Here is a 15,057-nt window from a genome sequence, read left to right as displayed (position 1 = left end):
AAGAATCAAAAGAATCATGAATCGTGTTTGTTTCGAAAGAATCGAATCAGTAAAGAGACTCGCCAGCGCATGATTGAACTCCTGTGGCGCGCGCTTTGAAAGGGATCATGGGAAAAAAATAAAACGATGATAAATACACTCATATAATTATTATAAATATGTTATATTGTTTATTTATTTATTAATATTTTATTGTTAGATTATAATAGTCCCATACAACACTGGTACACTATAATTATTATTATTATTATTATTATTATTATTATTATTATTAACAACAACAATACTAATAATTGTTCTTTTATTAATATTAAATTATTTCTGTTGAAACATTGGCATGAAAGACGCGTGGCAGGTTGTGGGGGCGTGGCCTACAACTGTGTCTTGGTCCCTTTCCACGAGCACCCGTTTCTATTGTGTTACTTTGCTGCCACCTTGTGGCCAAAACCTGGAACCGCGCACAGTTATTCTATATTTAAAGCCTACGTTCTAAAATTATTCATTCATTCATTCATGGGACGTCTCACTCACACACACACACACACACACACACACACACACACACACACACACCTTGGGCCAAATCTGAGTCACCAGTTTATCAGCATGTTTTTGGGAGGTGGGAGGAAACTGGAGATGTTATATTTACGACCAAGCATCTCTCCATCTCTACAACAACAAAAAAACGCAGTTTGTCATGTTACTGAGCAACTGCAAAGCGTAAACTCCTCTGTCCTGAAGATGTCGGAAAACGTAAATAATAATAATAATAATAATAATAATAATAATAATAATAATATGTTTAGCCATGGATTTAAAAAGCACTGACACTGGAGACTCCTTCCATAAATAAATGTCAAATGTAAAAAAATGTAATCGGTTTATTATTAGTGGATCTTCTGGTGTCCCTGTAAACGAGCTGTTACTATAGAAACGATACCGTATTAGACAGAACGAGGGCATTAATATAAACCTGTGATTTTTCAGCTGCACTACTGTCAGAGCTGCTGTTCTAGAGAATTCATCAACACCTTCTGACCAATCAGAACTGAGAACACAACGCTGTGGGATAATTCTCATTACGACATTATAATCAAATAAATATTATTATTTCATGTTTTATATTTTTATTTCTAAACAGATGCAAGAATATTTGCAAGAAGAAGGAAAAATGACAATATTAATCTTAATCACAATCTCAAGAGATATATTAAGCAAGCTTAACTAATACAGTTTTCACTTGATATCATTTTTTTCAGGGGTAATAAATACTCTGCATACTACATAGCCTATTTTATTTCTCATATATGAGCAACGTGTAAAAAGAAAGAAAGGAAGATATAGAGATAAAGATATATATATATTGATGAAATGGATTAAGATAAGATATTTTAACATGATATTCTTAATAAATGAATAAGCAAATCATTAAAGTGTTAAATGTGAATATTTATTATCAAAGTCAACATTTGTACATACTGCTGTTGATCGAAGAGTTGAGAAAGTTAAAAAAAAAACAAAAAAACGCCATTTTCATTGGTTTCTTTCTTCAAGTTTTGTGGAAATTCCTCCAGGAGCGTGTCTCTTTATCCTCTTTATCTATCAAGCTTCAAACTCTTTCAGTTAATTCAGCATCTGAAGGTTTAAATCCTTCCTGTAGTTATAATTAATCCTCAGTTCAGTTCACGCCTGCTGAAGATCCGCTCCGGATTTTCCACCAGACCAGCCTGAGCTCAGAGCAGGGGTGCGTCTCAAATCGACTGATACTTCCGTGTTCAGTGCACTGACTAGAGATTCCGCCATTTTCTAGTGCGTTCCTGTGAAAAAAAAAAAAAACAGTCGGATGTCATGGAATTTTCATCAGACAACGTTCTGGTGACACACAAGTCCCCTAACTGATTGAGTCACCCAGAACAACTGATAAAATAGCCAAGAAATGCTAATGTGCTGCAATTTTCTCTTTGCTAACAGTTTGAAAAAGATAAGCAAAAGAAACAAGTTCAGTGTTTGCAAAAATCCCTGTTTGTGTGTTGTCTTAGTTTACTACTTAACTAGAAAGAGCATGTAATAACAAATATAGCTAGCAAACGGTGTGATGTAAAGACAAGTAAGTAGCTAGCTAGGAAGTCAGCAACATGAAAAAACAGTAGTGCTAAAATTACCACCAGAAGAAAAACACACACTTGTCAAAGCATTATTTGTTGTTCTATACGTATGATATTTCATGTAACAGTCCATGTATGTGTACGCATAAATAAATGCACAGTGTTTTGCCTAGCTAAATGCTAATCATCACCAGTTTGTTTTGTTTTTTTATAAGCATGGATTTTCCAGAAGTTTCCAGAACTGTAAGTAAATTCTATTATGCCTCAGTATTATTTTTCCTTTTCAACTACCTTATATAATTTAACGCTTAATTTAATAAAGTAATATTGTTTAACTACTGAGCTAGCTAACCACTCGGCTGTTTATGTTTGGCAACTTCACCGACAAACCAACTATGTCTTCAAATTCATAATAAATGCATAATATATTGTGTCATGTCTACACACTAAGATAATAGCATACTTTTTCAAATAAAATTAGTTCTATATGTCAAAATATACATTTGTTTTACTTCCTTTAAAAAATGAAAGAAAAACTTGAGTATGGAGACATCGGTGCCTCAGGTGCGTGTGCGTTGCTAATACAGCTAGCGTGCGTTGCTACTGATTTTTACCCTGATTAGTGCGTTATTTCATGTTTGTTTAACTACTTAACTGTAGGATGCACATTCTGTCTACTAGCGATTCTTGTTGGCACTTAAAAAAATAAATAAATAAACACTGGACAGGCCACGCCCATAAGCGACAACAGAAACAAGTGTTTCAAACCCACAAGCAAGAAACCAACGACACGAGCAACTTGTCATGTGCTTGTGTGAAGGAAGAGCAGGGGTTCACAAACATTTTGGGCAAACGACCCCATATGGACATTATAAATAAATTATCCATGACCTGAAGCCTTGGGATGTTCGTTTCGCTTCGTTATTTACCATCACGCTGGTGAATCCATATCAGTCAACATGAATCAGAGTCACTCGGTGTCCTCACTGAACTACAGGGTCTTCACACATAGGGGACTGCGTCCTGTTTGCCAGCACCACGGCGGTTGGGCCTTCGTCAGTGAATGTTGGTGGACGTCCACGTCTCGGTTTGTCCGCAACACTTCCGGTCTTTTTGAATTTGTTAATAAGTTTGAAAACAGCGTCGTGTGTGATATTTCCTGTTAAAGGGGTCATATAGTGATTTTTCAAAGTTTTTTAAAAGTTCATTATTTTGTTTATTGGGTGTAATAGAATAGGTTAACATGCGTTAATGCTCAAAAAACACATTATTTGTCAAATACTGTACATTATTGCAGTAGCTCTATTCCCAGGCTGCCTGAAACGCTCCGATTTCTCCAAAGCCCCTCCTTCCGAAAAGCCCAGAGTGCTCTGATTGGCCATCTGACCCGTTGCGTTGTGACTGGCCGAAAGCCTCACACGTGTGTCGGAAAACTAACGCCCCTTAGCTTTAGCTTTAGCTTTAGCCTCAGCCTCCAAGGCTTCTAAAGCAATTCTAAGCTCCTAAGCAACATGTCGTGGGTTTTACCGTATCAGTTCGAGCCCGGTTCAGAAAATGCGAATGATCAAACGGAAGCAAGTTTGCAAACACGACTTAAGCAGAACGTTTCACGGCGGTTAGTTTTTATTTTGTAACTCTCGTACCTTTCAGAAATGACGTAAACTCCGACCCCTGCACCGAAACACACAGTGTCTCCACGACATGGCGACTAAATTCACTGAAGCCTCGCCTTCTTTCTTCGTATCTGCCTTTGGGCGGGTTTATGTTAATGCTTCACGGTGTGACGTAGATGTTTGAGGAAGTAAATCTGGAGGCGTTTTTTTTTTTTTTCGGGCAGGTCTGGAGCAGTGTTCTCTGTTAGATAGAATAAATCCCTTTGGGGTAGACTATGAGCTTTGGAACTCTGTAGAGCTTATACATGCACAAACACATACATTACACTCCCCAACAGAAGGAAAACATTCAAAATCATGTTCCGACTCCTTTAAAGTCCATCGCGACCCGATCCAGCCGTGAAAATGATTTCAATACGTTCCTCAATTTTGTCAAAGGCTTTCTTAAAGGCTGTCTGAAAAATACATAACTATGACGAACGACATCATGGCATTTGACTTTTGGGACATCCTGTAGTGTAGGTACTGTACATGGACAGAGAAATCCGGATTTGTTTTTATTGCTGAAACGTGACTTGTTTTAACTCGACTCACGGTGACATTTAAAAATAGCATCGAGCAAAACCCGTCGTCGTAGTTACAGCAACGATTGTATAACGCATAAAGAAGACAAAAGAGGAGATGGTGAGTTCCTCTCCTGATCTCCTCACGATGCCTAGTTTTGGAACTAGGTTTACGTACAGTAACCTAAATGGTGACGTTCATGTAAGTAACGTAGGTAACCATGTGACCGATTTCAGCCAATGGAGCGGCGTCTTTGTCTCCAGATTGTCTTCAGAACAAGCTGGAGAAGTTCACTAGGAGTCGATTACAGACTCAGGGAAGGGACCGGGGGTCGATTTGAGTCGCACCCGCATTAGAGCGTCGCTGTCAGGTGTGTGTGTGTGTGTGTGTGTGTGTGTGTGTGTTGGTCGGAAACCGCTCTGCTTCTGCGTCTCAATCAGCTCTCCTTCATCCATCTCTCTCTCTCTCTCTCTCTCTCTCTCTCTCTGATCCTCATCCATCAGCAGTGCAGGATCATGAATGGTGATTAATAAAGAACGCCAGGTAAGATTAAACCTCACTGTTTTGATGCCTTTATTCAGCTTTATTAGAGTGTCGGGTGTGCGGGGGATTTGCGGGCGCCAGAAGCGCGTCGTGCGTTTCCCTGCGCTCTTCTGCGTGTTTACGAGGCTCCAGGATTGCGGGGAGTCCGCAGTGTCTTCTCGGTGGATGGGATGGAAAATTGTTTGGGGGAGGATGCTTATTTCAGTGGCAGCAGGCTTAAACGGGAATGGGAAGGATGTGATGTAAAGGAATGGCGTGACGTGTTGCGCCAAGGATTTGGGAATGTCAGTGATTCCTAAGTGCGCATTTAGTGATCGGATTCGCCCGGGCGCGTGAAGCAGGCTCTTGCGCAACAGTGCGCTGCACAGAAATGCACCGAGGTCTGTTTAATAAATCCAAAAGATCCATCTTTTCCATTCCTTTCTGGACCTTACTGTGTCTTTGAACTTGAAGCACAAAAAAACCTGAAATACTACGATCGGATTTATCTTTAAGGACTATTGGGTGTGCATTCTCTTCCTTTGGAATCAATTTAAAATATGACCAAACTGCAACACACACACACACACACACACACACACACACACACACACACATGTTCAGTCTTTTAATTAATGCCATGGTTTTTGAGAGAGAGAGAGAGAGAGAGAGATTTGCTCAGGCGGTGTGTAAACGCTCTTGTTCTTCAATCCGATTTGACAGCAGCGCTGTGATTTATTATATAGGCCTATTATTATTTATATATAATGTGTATTATTTATTTATTTCATCAATCACCACAACCTGTCTCCCAAACCCGCCGGCATCTCTGTCCTCTTGGGAGTCCTGACTGTGTTATGATGTGAAGCACCAACAAACAACTTGTATTGTTTAGACTCGCATAAATCTCTATTTTGAATTTTTTATTATTATTATTATTATTATTATTATTATTATTGACCTTTTTTTTCTGCCTAAGATAATCGTGTTGCCTTCTCCAGTTCCTTTCCGGTTTTCACACCCCACCAGGTCTACATGAGAAGCAGAGAAGAGCGTCCTTCGGTGCTTTTTGGAGCATCCGTTCATCTTAGGCACGCGCTTTATCCTGGTCAGGGTCACGGTGGATCCGGAGTTTATCCCGGGAATCGATCCTGATGAGTCGTATATTCACACACGTTCACACCTAGGGGCAATTTAGAGTAGCTGATGTACATAACTGGCACGTTTTTGGGAGATGGGAGGAAACCTGAGAACCTGGAGGACACCCACATAGTCACGGAGAACGTGTGAAACTGCACACAGACAGGAACCCGAGATCAGGATTGAAGCCGGAGCTGCGAGCGTGCTACGATGCTAACCCCTGTACCACCGCACCACCCGTTTAAACTAACACCTTCCAGAGAAAATAAATAAGGTATGTAATTTCCTCTTTAACCCAAAATGTATTTGATCAGCTTCAAAGCTAAAGAAGCTAACAAATAATGGATGCTTAAAGCTACGAGTTACGCGGCGTGCAAACCGCACGTCTTTTTTATGCCAGTGCTTTGCGTAATAAGGATACAGGAAGCGGGAATTCAACCCGGTGTTTCTTTCCATATCTCAAGCATGTCTTTCTTTCCATATCATCCAGATTGAAATAAATGTCAAAATTCTCACAATGCCAGAACTGTGATTCGTCGGCCATCTTCGGTCGCAGTGGCCCTTAATCAGCCACGGATCACGTGACGGTAAGAATTCTGATGTCCGTGACAGAGATCGTATCGTGTAAACCCGGCTTTAATCGTCACACGCTAGCTATACGGAGCGATATCTGACTCGTACAAACGACGTACAAATCCGCCTTTAAAATTTAGGCCACACCTCCATCCTGAGTCTGGTGTTGGAGCAAGGAATTGTGTGCTGAGGAGGAAAGTACCGGAGTTACGATTGTTTTCTCTCAGTAACTCCGTCCTTCTGTCCATGTTTTTAGACAGCAGTGTCATCACGTCATCACGGCTGTTTGAGACACCGATCTCCTCCACGAAGCCCACCGCGGAGACGCCGTTGTGGCATGATGTAGACTTGTATAATGCTAAACCGGTAGCTATTCATGGCAAGGACATTTGATGTAAAAAGGAAGGCGTTTTTTCTTTAAAACGAGTAGAAAAGTGTTCTGTTCTCAGCTCGGGTTGCGTGAGGATGGTGTGACGGTTATTGATGCGTTTAACAGCAGCTGCAGTGGAAATATGCTGTAATCTTCCAGGCTTCAGTCAGGAAGCCTTCGTATAGCTGAGTGCTGGTGGGTGATGTAAAGAAAGGTGACAGGAGAGGGGGAGAGAGACAGAGAGAGAGAGAGAGAGCGAGCAAGAGAGAAGGGGTGTGCAGTATAATTAGATTCGTTAGAGTTTCATTACAGAACACATGTTTTGTTCTTTATTTCTTAAAACTATGTGCTAATTTTGTGATACGTTATGTGTTGTATCACAATAATGGAATCGTTTTATGGTTTATGATCTTTTTCCAGCGTTGTGTGTTTCAAAATGATCAAGTGCGACGCTTTCTCAGAACAAAACCGCTGGTCCAGGAGCATCTGAGTCAGGTGGTCTCGAACTGATTCCAAGTCAACTCGTTTGCTTTGAGGAAGCGCTTTGACTCGGAATCGACTCGTCTGCAGGAAGTGAATCAAACATGCTGTGCGTTTTCTTTTTGTAGATGTGAGACAGAGAAAGAGAGACACACACACAAAGAGAGGGAGAGAGACTGACAGAGAGATACCAAGAGACAGAGAGAAACAGAGAGACCAACAGAGAGAGAAACACACATAAAGAGAGGGAGAGAGACTGACAGAGAGATACCAAGAGACAGAGAGAAACAGAGAGACCAACTGAGAGAGAAACACACATAAAGAGAGGGAGAGAGACTGACAGAGAGATACCAAGAGACAGAAAGACACTGCGAAAGACACAGAGACTGAAAGAGAGATACAGAAAGAGAGAGAGAGAGTAAGACAGACAGACAGAGAGATACCAAGAGACAGAGAGACCGACAGAGAGAGACAGACAGTCAGAGGCAGACAGAGCAGGAGAGACCGAGAGAGACAGAAAGTGAGCTATGAAGACAGAGGGAGAGAGAGTAAGACAGATAGACAGAGACAGAGAGAAAGCGTGAGATAGACCTCTCCTTGGTGCTGTTCTGTTCCCCTGTACTGTTTTTTAAGAAACTGAGAGAGAGACACAGAGAGGGGGTAAGACGGAGACAGAGAGAGTAAGACAGAGAGGGAGAGACTGAGAGACAGACAGACAGACAGTCAGAGACAGAGAGGGAGTGAGACAGACAGACAAAGAGAAAGTGAGACACTGAGTGAGAGAGAGAGAGAGAGAGAGAGAGAGAGAGAGAGAGAGAGCTCTCCTTGGTGCTTTAATATTTTTCTTCTGTTCCCAGTACTTTTTTATATTAAAATTAAAGCAGCATGAATCTCATAATCGTATGATTTAAACATGAGCCGTAAAAACAAGAAGCAAAGACCTGAGCTGCAGAAATCCTGGCAGTTTGGGCGACTCGTGCACCGTCTACACCCATACAATACTCATACTCATACTAATACTGACCCTAATGCTTCTAAACGCCATCTCAGTCCCAAAGCTTTGTCTAAAACACATCGAGCAGTGGTGCTACTCATGGCCCTTTTAAATAAACTGTGCTCGTAAGAGTACTGTCATAATAGTACTTTCACATTTATCCGAGGAGCTCTCTAAACACAAGAAATGTGCCTCAGCGAACAGGAAGCAGCTTGGAAGCAATTCAGCTTTACTCCTGGCTTAAATGAAAAATATTCCTGAGCGAGGATGATAAAAGTTAACGTCAGCACTAATGCTAGAGAAAAAAAATACAAAGTACACTAGTTATTCTTTTTATTTTTTATTTTTTTTAAACTTACTTTCAGGAGAAAGAACTTTCGTATGATTGAATGAACCCAATAAATGGGTGCCAATACTTTCTGCAGCGCAACAGATGGACTCGAGTCTGTAATTGGACACCTATAAAGAGTTTAGATCAGGTCCGCTATAGAGCGGGTCTGAACAAACGGTGGCTGGAGAGCTGCTTTATTTGGAAACGGGGATAAAATAATCTCGTTAGCGGCGTAAAGCTCAATTAAGACAATAATCAGATTAAAATAATGCGCCTCGGGGTGACTCTCATCCTGTGACCGTGACGTCCTTGCAGATTTGTGAAGTGACTCAAAATAAAGTGAAAAAAAGGAAATTGTTCAAACTATTTAGTCATGCAAATATGGACGCTTTATTATAAGCGGTAGGATGGATGGCAGAGGATGAAGCTAGCTCCCGTGTGTGTGTGTGTGTGTGTGTGTGTTTGTGTGTGACGGCATAATGCGTCAACCTGATTGCCATAATGCTGTATGACTTTCAATTTGATCAGCTCCTTTCGCATGATTCAGCTGAGCTGACACACTTTCAGGGTAAATTATTATCACATGGCACAGGGAGGCTTCTCTTTATGGCATGTTATGACCTCATCAGAGTGCATTAAACGCTCCATAATGGACTAATGAACAGGACCGGAGTCACACCGACTACGAGGATCGATTTCTGCCAAGCGCGCTCGTGGGAGCATCACGAAGACCAAATGGTATGATCATATATTGCAGTACTGTAGAGGAACGATACCTTTCTATCATGTTCTTCAAATTTTCAAGAAACTCTCATCTGGAGAGAGTTCTTCTCCTTCTCCTTCTCCTTCTCTGTGAAAGTGCTCCAGCAAAATAAGAAAGACCACAGGATTGATGCTGCATACAGAATTGGACAGACTTTATTTCAGGAGTGCAAATTACGTCCAATAATATTCTCAGTGTACAGGAATACACCGTATTAATGCTAGTGATGGGCGATCCCTAGGCTAGCTTGTGTGTTAATCCACTCCTGGTCTTGAATATCACAATTAACCACAATGCTGTTAAATTCTGGATTCTGATTGGTCAGAAGGTGTTGATATTATTAACTTAATATGTTAAGTGTTCTCGTTTCTAGAGTAACGAGTCATTCACGGGTCCTTGTATAGCAGACACTCCACGGTACGTGTGTATTTATCTTCATGGTGGAGTTTTCTCAGTATTATTCAGTCCGTACAGGACTTGCTTGAAAGCTTGGCTTTGCTGCGGCTTTTTTGAAATTGTGCAATTTAAATTATTTTTTTTGCGGAAAACGACTCGAATCGGCGAAATCGCAATCGCACGAAATCGCTTCGCGCGGTATTTCACAGTGGTGTTTGTCGGTGAGAGACGAGAGCTTTTATCTGTACTCATGCTCGACGCACGGGAATCGAAGAGGGCTTTGGCTGAATGCTCGTCGTGATGACGTGATGACGTGACGCGACTCGTCTCGGCCCGGCCCAAATCTGCAGAAAATCCGCGGTAATTTAAATACATTGCGATCTCCTCCGAATATTGCAGCGTTTACGTGACGCCGTGTTCATTTCTGCGATGGCAAAATTGTGAAACCCTGGTGGGACCGATTGCTTAACGTCTACGGAAGGAGTCTCCAGTATCGGCACTTCGTAAGGATCGGAGTCATCTCTGTAACTTTCACTTCGGATTTTACACCTTGCGCTTTCTCGGTAACATGACAAGCTGCGATTTTTGTCTCATTAACTATAAGGCAGAGAGAATAAAGAGCGGCTCTTGAGGGAACGACTGTTTTATAGCTGCTATAACGTAAGCGAGGACAGGAAGTAACTTGTTTCATGGATGTTCCACAGCTATAAACGGATAGAAAGTATGACGTGTCGTTCTTGATCTTTAAACGCAGTTGTCGGCAATGTGCCGTGGTATAAGAGGAATAAAACACTTCTGGATGTGCTGTAATGGTGGTAGCAGAAACTCCCACCACCGGTCATTGATTGCGTTCCTCTAACAGTGCATCCTGCCATGTTTCATTCCTTACCTATACTCCTGATGTCAAATTATATCAAAAACATATTCCCTGGTGGTAGATCAATTTTGAGACCATTTTGGATTCTTTCATGCAGAAACTTCTTTCCGCAGCTTCCAGCACTGCGCTAATAATAGCATTAATATGTATTTGGGCTGCAGCTGGAGGAGGGGGCCTGCATGCTAATGAAGGTTTCTGTACGGTGTTCTGTCTGTGTCTTGGCGAGTTTTTGCACTCTGAACAGGTGGTATTTATGCTCCACAAGGTGGGAGGATGATTCACAGAAAAAGGAAAGGGAAAAAAAAAACACGCTGCTCTCGGTATAGCAGGGCCGTTGCGTCACAAAACGAGCCGTGAATCACACAAGTGCTCTGTGTGTCAGGACTGACTGTACACGGAGAAGAAGAAGGAGAAGGACCGTCACCATCATCGTCAAGTAGTGCGCGCGTTACGCATCCATTCCTCGACCTCAAAGGATTCAGTGATGGCTTTTTCGAGAGAATATATCATACTTAGTGAGTTTTTAGGGGTGTTCTATAGTTTCAGGCTGAGAGGCTCCGCCTACAGGGCCCAAACCACTGGAAATATTTTCTACACTTTTCTGGCTTCAGAATCTTCTAGGTTGTTATCTTATCCAGTGAGAAAACGTAAAAAAATACCACAAAATACGCCGAATCTCTCGGCGCTGGGTGTAGAGAGTGGAGGGAGAAATGTTCACAGAATCTCATTTTTATGTTATTTGAGTTCAGAAGTTGTTTGAAGCAGAGGCAGTTCTGTGCTTGGTCGTTGTCAGTCAGATATTCCGTGAAAGTAGGTGGATCTTCACCGTGCTTATTCACCATGCTTCACCATGCACCAGTCTCTAGAGAAAAATCGAAGTCTGCCATCGTGAGACTATAGATGCCAAAATCAAAACTTGGATCAGGGTAACTACGGGACAGATTTGAGACGTTTGGCACAAATTATCAAACATGAAGTTGATTTTTCAATCTTTGCTGTAATAGTAATCACCAGTAATTAGTAATAACCTACTAGCCAGTTTAAGTTAATAAGCAGATAATACACCAAATGCACTTTACGTCCGATGCTAGCGTCCGATTAAAGAAGCTAGCTCCTGATACCCTTTGCATAACGACAGCTCCACTATTTTAGAATATATACGTTTCGATCAAATAGGCCACTTCCAAGCGCCAGCGGAGCGATAGATCCGATCCAGCCTGGGATAACTTCTCACTCTGCCCTTACGGAAGACGTAACTCGTCAAATCCGTTGAAAGCGATAATGTTTTGGTGCTGCAGGATAAGTGATCAACCAAACTACACGTCTCGATATATACTAAATGTGTCCATGTATAATGACAAAGGACTATACGGTATTTTATTAATTATTGAGTACATTTAAACCTTTTGTTTTATTTTAAAGGATTTTAGGCCTCTCACATCTTTTTGTTGTGATACCATGCGTGAATTACGGAGCAGTGTCGATATGGTCGAGGAGATCGGCTCAGGTTTTGCGTCTCTTTGGCTCTGAACCACTGATGTGAATGTGTAATGGAATGAATTTAGGGCACCGATTGGTCCTAAAGTGTGACGGTATCATGAGGTTATGCATAAATTACCATAGCTGCACGACAAAAGCTTGTTTCAGATCAGTTTCGGATATCGTCCGCTAGTATCTGTTTTAATTTATTTTTTTTAAACATTATCGTGTCCCTACATACACGAGCACAAAGTGGGATGTTGGTAAAGGACACGAGTGAAATTCACACCGAGAAGGATAATCATCCTGCTTATCAACAGGAAGCACCTCCACCTGAGAGGTATCCAATCCACACCAAGACCCCCCAAGCGGCTCTCGGCGCTCCGAACCCTCTCTGATCCACCGGCAGGTCAGAGGTAGGTCAAAAACCTTCAGTGTTTTAGACAAACCTGCAGCTCCACGTCGCACACCTCAGCGTCTCCTGAGGCTCCCGTACGCAGAAGACTTACATCTGGAGCTGGAAGGTTGATGTCACCGCCGTTGTCTAAAGTTAAAGCTGTTTTTTTCTTTTCTTTCACGCCTCCTCCCAGACTGCGAATGAAGGAGTGTGAAGACGTTGCGAAGCTTCAAAAGTGTTTCATTCGCACTGTTTACACAATGCCTGTCAAATATCGCAGTGATTTAAAATGGTTCCGTGTCATTCTGCACATAATAATGTTAAGCACGTCGGTTCTGCACGTCCCTTTTCAAGTTTAATGGGTGACTTGGGTTGGATAGAATAGATTAGAACACCTTTATTGTCGTAATCTTGGAGGTTTTTTTTGTGTGTGTGTTTTATCTCATTATTAACGATAACTGACCGTACTGAAAATAACTTGTTCCTACAAACACAAATATGAGGTTGGGTGAACGTGTGGCATCCTTTCGTTCAGTCGCTTGTATGTATATACTGTAGCGCTGTTAAAATCCTGGATTGTGATTGGCCAGAAGTGTGTTGATTGATTTTCTAGAACGGCGGCTCTGACAGTAGCGCAGCTGCACGTCACAGGTTTATATCAATGCGTTGTTTTAATACGTTATCGTGCCGATAGTAGCAGCTTGTTCACGGGGACGTACAGGGCTTTAAAAAGGTCCATTATTTAACAAAGGAAAAGTTTTCTGTAAGGAGATGATTGTGTAACATTTCTGGAAGGAGTCTCCAGTGTCAGCGCTTTGTAAGAGTCAGAAGTAAAGCTGTAACTTCTGTCATTTCGAGAGAGCTTGACGCCGTTGCCGTGGACGGGGACGCCTCCACTACCAACAAGTCTAGTCTTTCTTGTTACTAATTTGTACTCCAGAAATAACCGGAAAATATACTTCAAACAGGAAGGAAGATATTGAAGAACAACTAATTCAAACGTTTGACCTTGCCGTGACCTTGATCCTGTTCGCATCAAATCCGAAATCTGATCAGTTCATCTGCTGGTTACGCTGATAAATTCCACATAAATCCCAACAAACATTCCACCTCTCGTTCGTGAGATAACGGGAATCTCAGACGGACTTCATGAATGCTGCTATAACAAATGAAATCAGATACTTACTTGTTTTATGGAGGTTTCACAAAATTCAATGGATAAAAGACGCAGCTTTTCACTATAAAACTGTCATTGTTGGCAAACTGGTGCGGTTCAAGCTGAATAACGCACTTCATGATGTGCTGCTTTTGGAAAATAAAGAACTTTGGGTTGGTAAACTGCTTCATCACACCACTCTCGCATTGATTGTTTTCTAGAACATTTAACCTGACCCAGAGTGTTTTATATAAACCTACCTTTCATATAAAACTACAACATGTGACTTGTTATTGCTAGTAATAGGATTAATGTTTGTACTGCATTAATCGGTTTCGTAAGTCTCCTGTAAACAGCGCATGCCATCACGATGCTCGGCAACATGGAACATTTCATCTTAGAGACTATTAAGTGGTTTTAGGAGACGTTTGCTTAGCAGGCAGACATTATATCAAAACACACAGAGGTACAGTGATATATATATACACACGATAATGTACGCAAGCAGCTGTGTGTGTGTGTGTGTGTGTGTGTGTGCTGGAATTGGTACACAGCCATGCCATAAGCACGAAAATGAGTGTTGATCAGCACCGTTGCTTGGAAACAAGCCTGTTATGGAGCGCACATCCGGCACCTTTTCACTCCGCACGCCGTATGTGGGCTTTGCTAGCCGGCAGGTGTGCTTCTGTAATGATTTTCTTTTTAAAGGCAGGGTCTCATTATTTTTGTGGACACCGTCGGTAATGAAAGCGCTACCATGAAGCTGGATTGATTTGTCTGATGCGTGCTGTGGGTTCTCTTCTTTAAAATCAATGGTATAACATGGCAGCTTGTGGGGGAGATTTTTTTGTTGTTGTTGTTGTTTGTTTGTTTGTTTTTTTCAGGAGAAACTCATTTTAACGCTAACATTTCATTGCGGCGTGGACAATTTGAAAATGACATACAGTACTTACATAATTCTTACACACTTCCTAGCTCTTTAACTCATTAGGACTGCTAACATGATTAATAGTCAGTGCAGTATAACATAATGACGTGTATTAGCCTTACACAGGTCATTTCATGCTAACTGGATGCTGTTTTTTTGTGTGTGCTTTATTGTGACTAGATAGAGGCTCCACATTTCATGTAGCTTTGAATTTATATATTTAGAGAACCGTTGCTGAGGCGGTCGTCATCCATCATGAAGGATGTGGTTTATTTTTTTCCTAAAAGATGCGTTAAACGAGCGTTATTACTTGTCGCACTGTACGAGATCCCAGTTAAATCTCGTCTGAATTCCGTAACGGACTGCGGG

General features: G+C 41.5%; 1 protein-coding gene across 1 annotated transcript in view; it reads left to right on the top strand.

Moving 5' to 3' along the window:
• The first annotated feature begins 4,780 nt into the window (after window positions 1-4,780).
• dlgap1a (discs, large (Drosophila) homolog-associated protein 1a) overlaps window positions 4,781-15,057 on the top strand; it is a 64,286-nt gene continuing 54,009 nt past the window's right edge. The window contains exon 1 of the mRNA XM_053651294.1: window positions 4,781-4,825. The gene's annotated coding sequence lies outside the window, so the exon portion shown is untranslated. The remainder of the gene's footprint in view (window positions 4,826-15,057) is intronic.

This window comes from Ictalurus furcatus, chromosome 20, assembly GCF_023375685.1.
Source record: "Ictalurus furcatus strain D&B chromosome 20, Billie_1.0, whole genome shotgun sequence".
NCBI classification, from domain to species: domain Eukaryota; kingdom Metazoa; phylum Chordata; class Actinopteri; order Siluriformes; family Ictaluridae; genus Ictalurus; species Ictalurus furcatus.
Note: the sequence above shows the minus strand (reverse complement) of the source record. Positions and strands in the feature narration are given on the sequence as shown.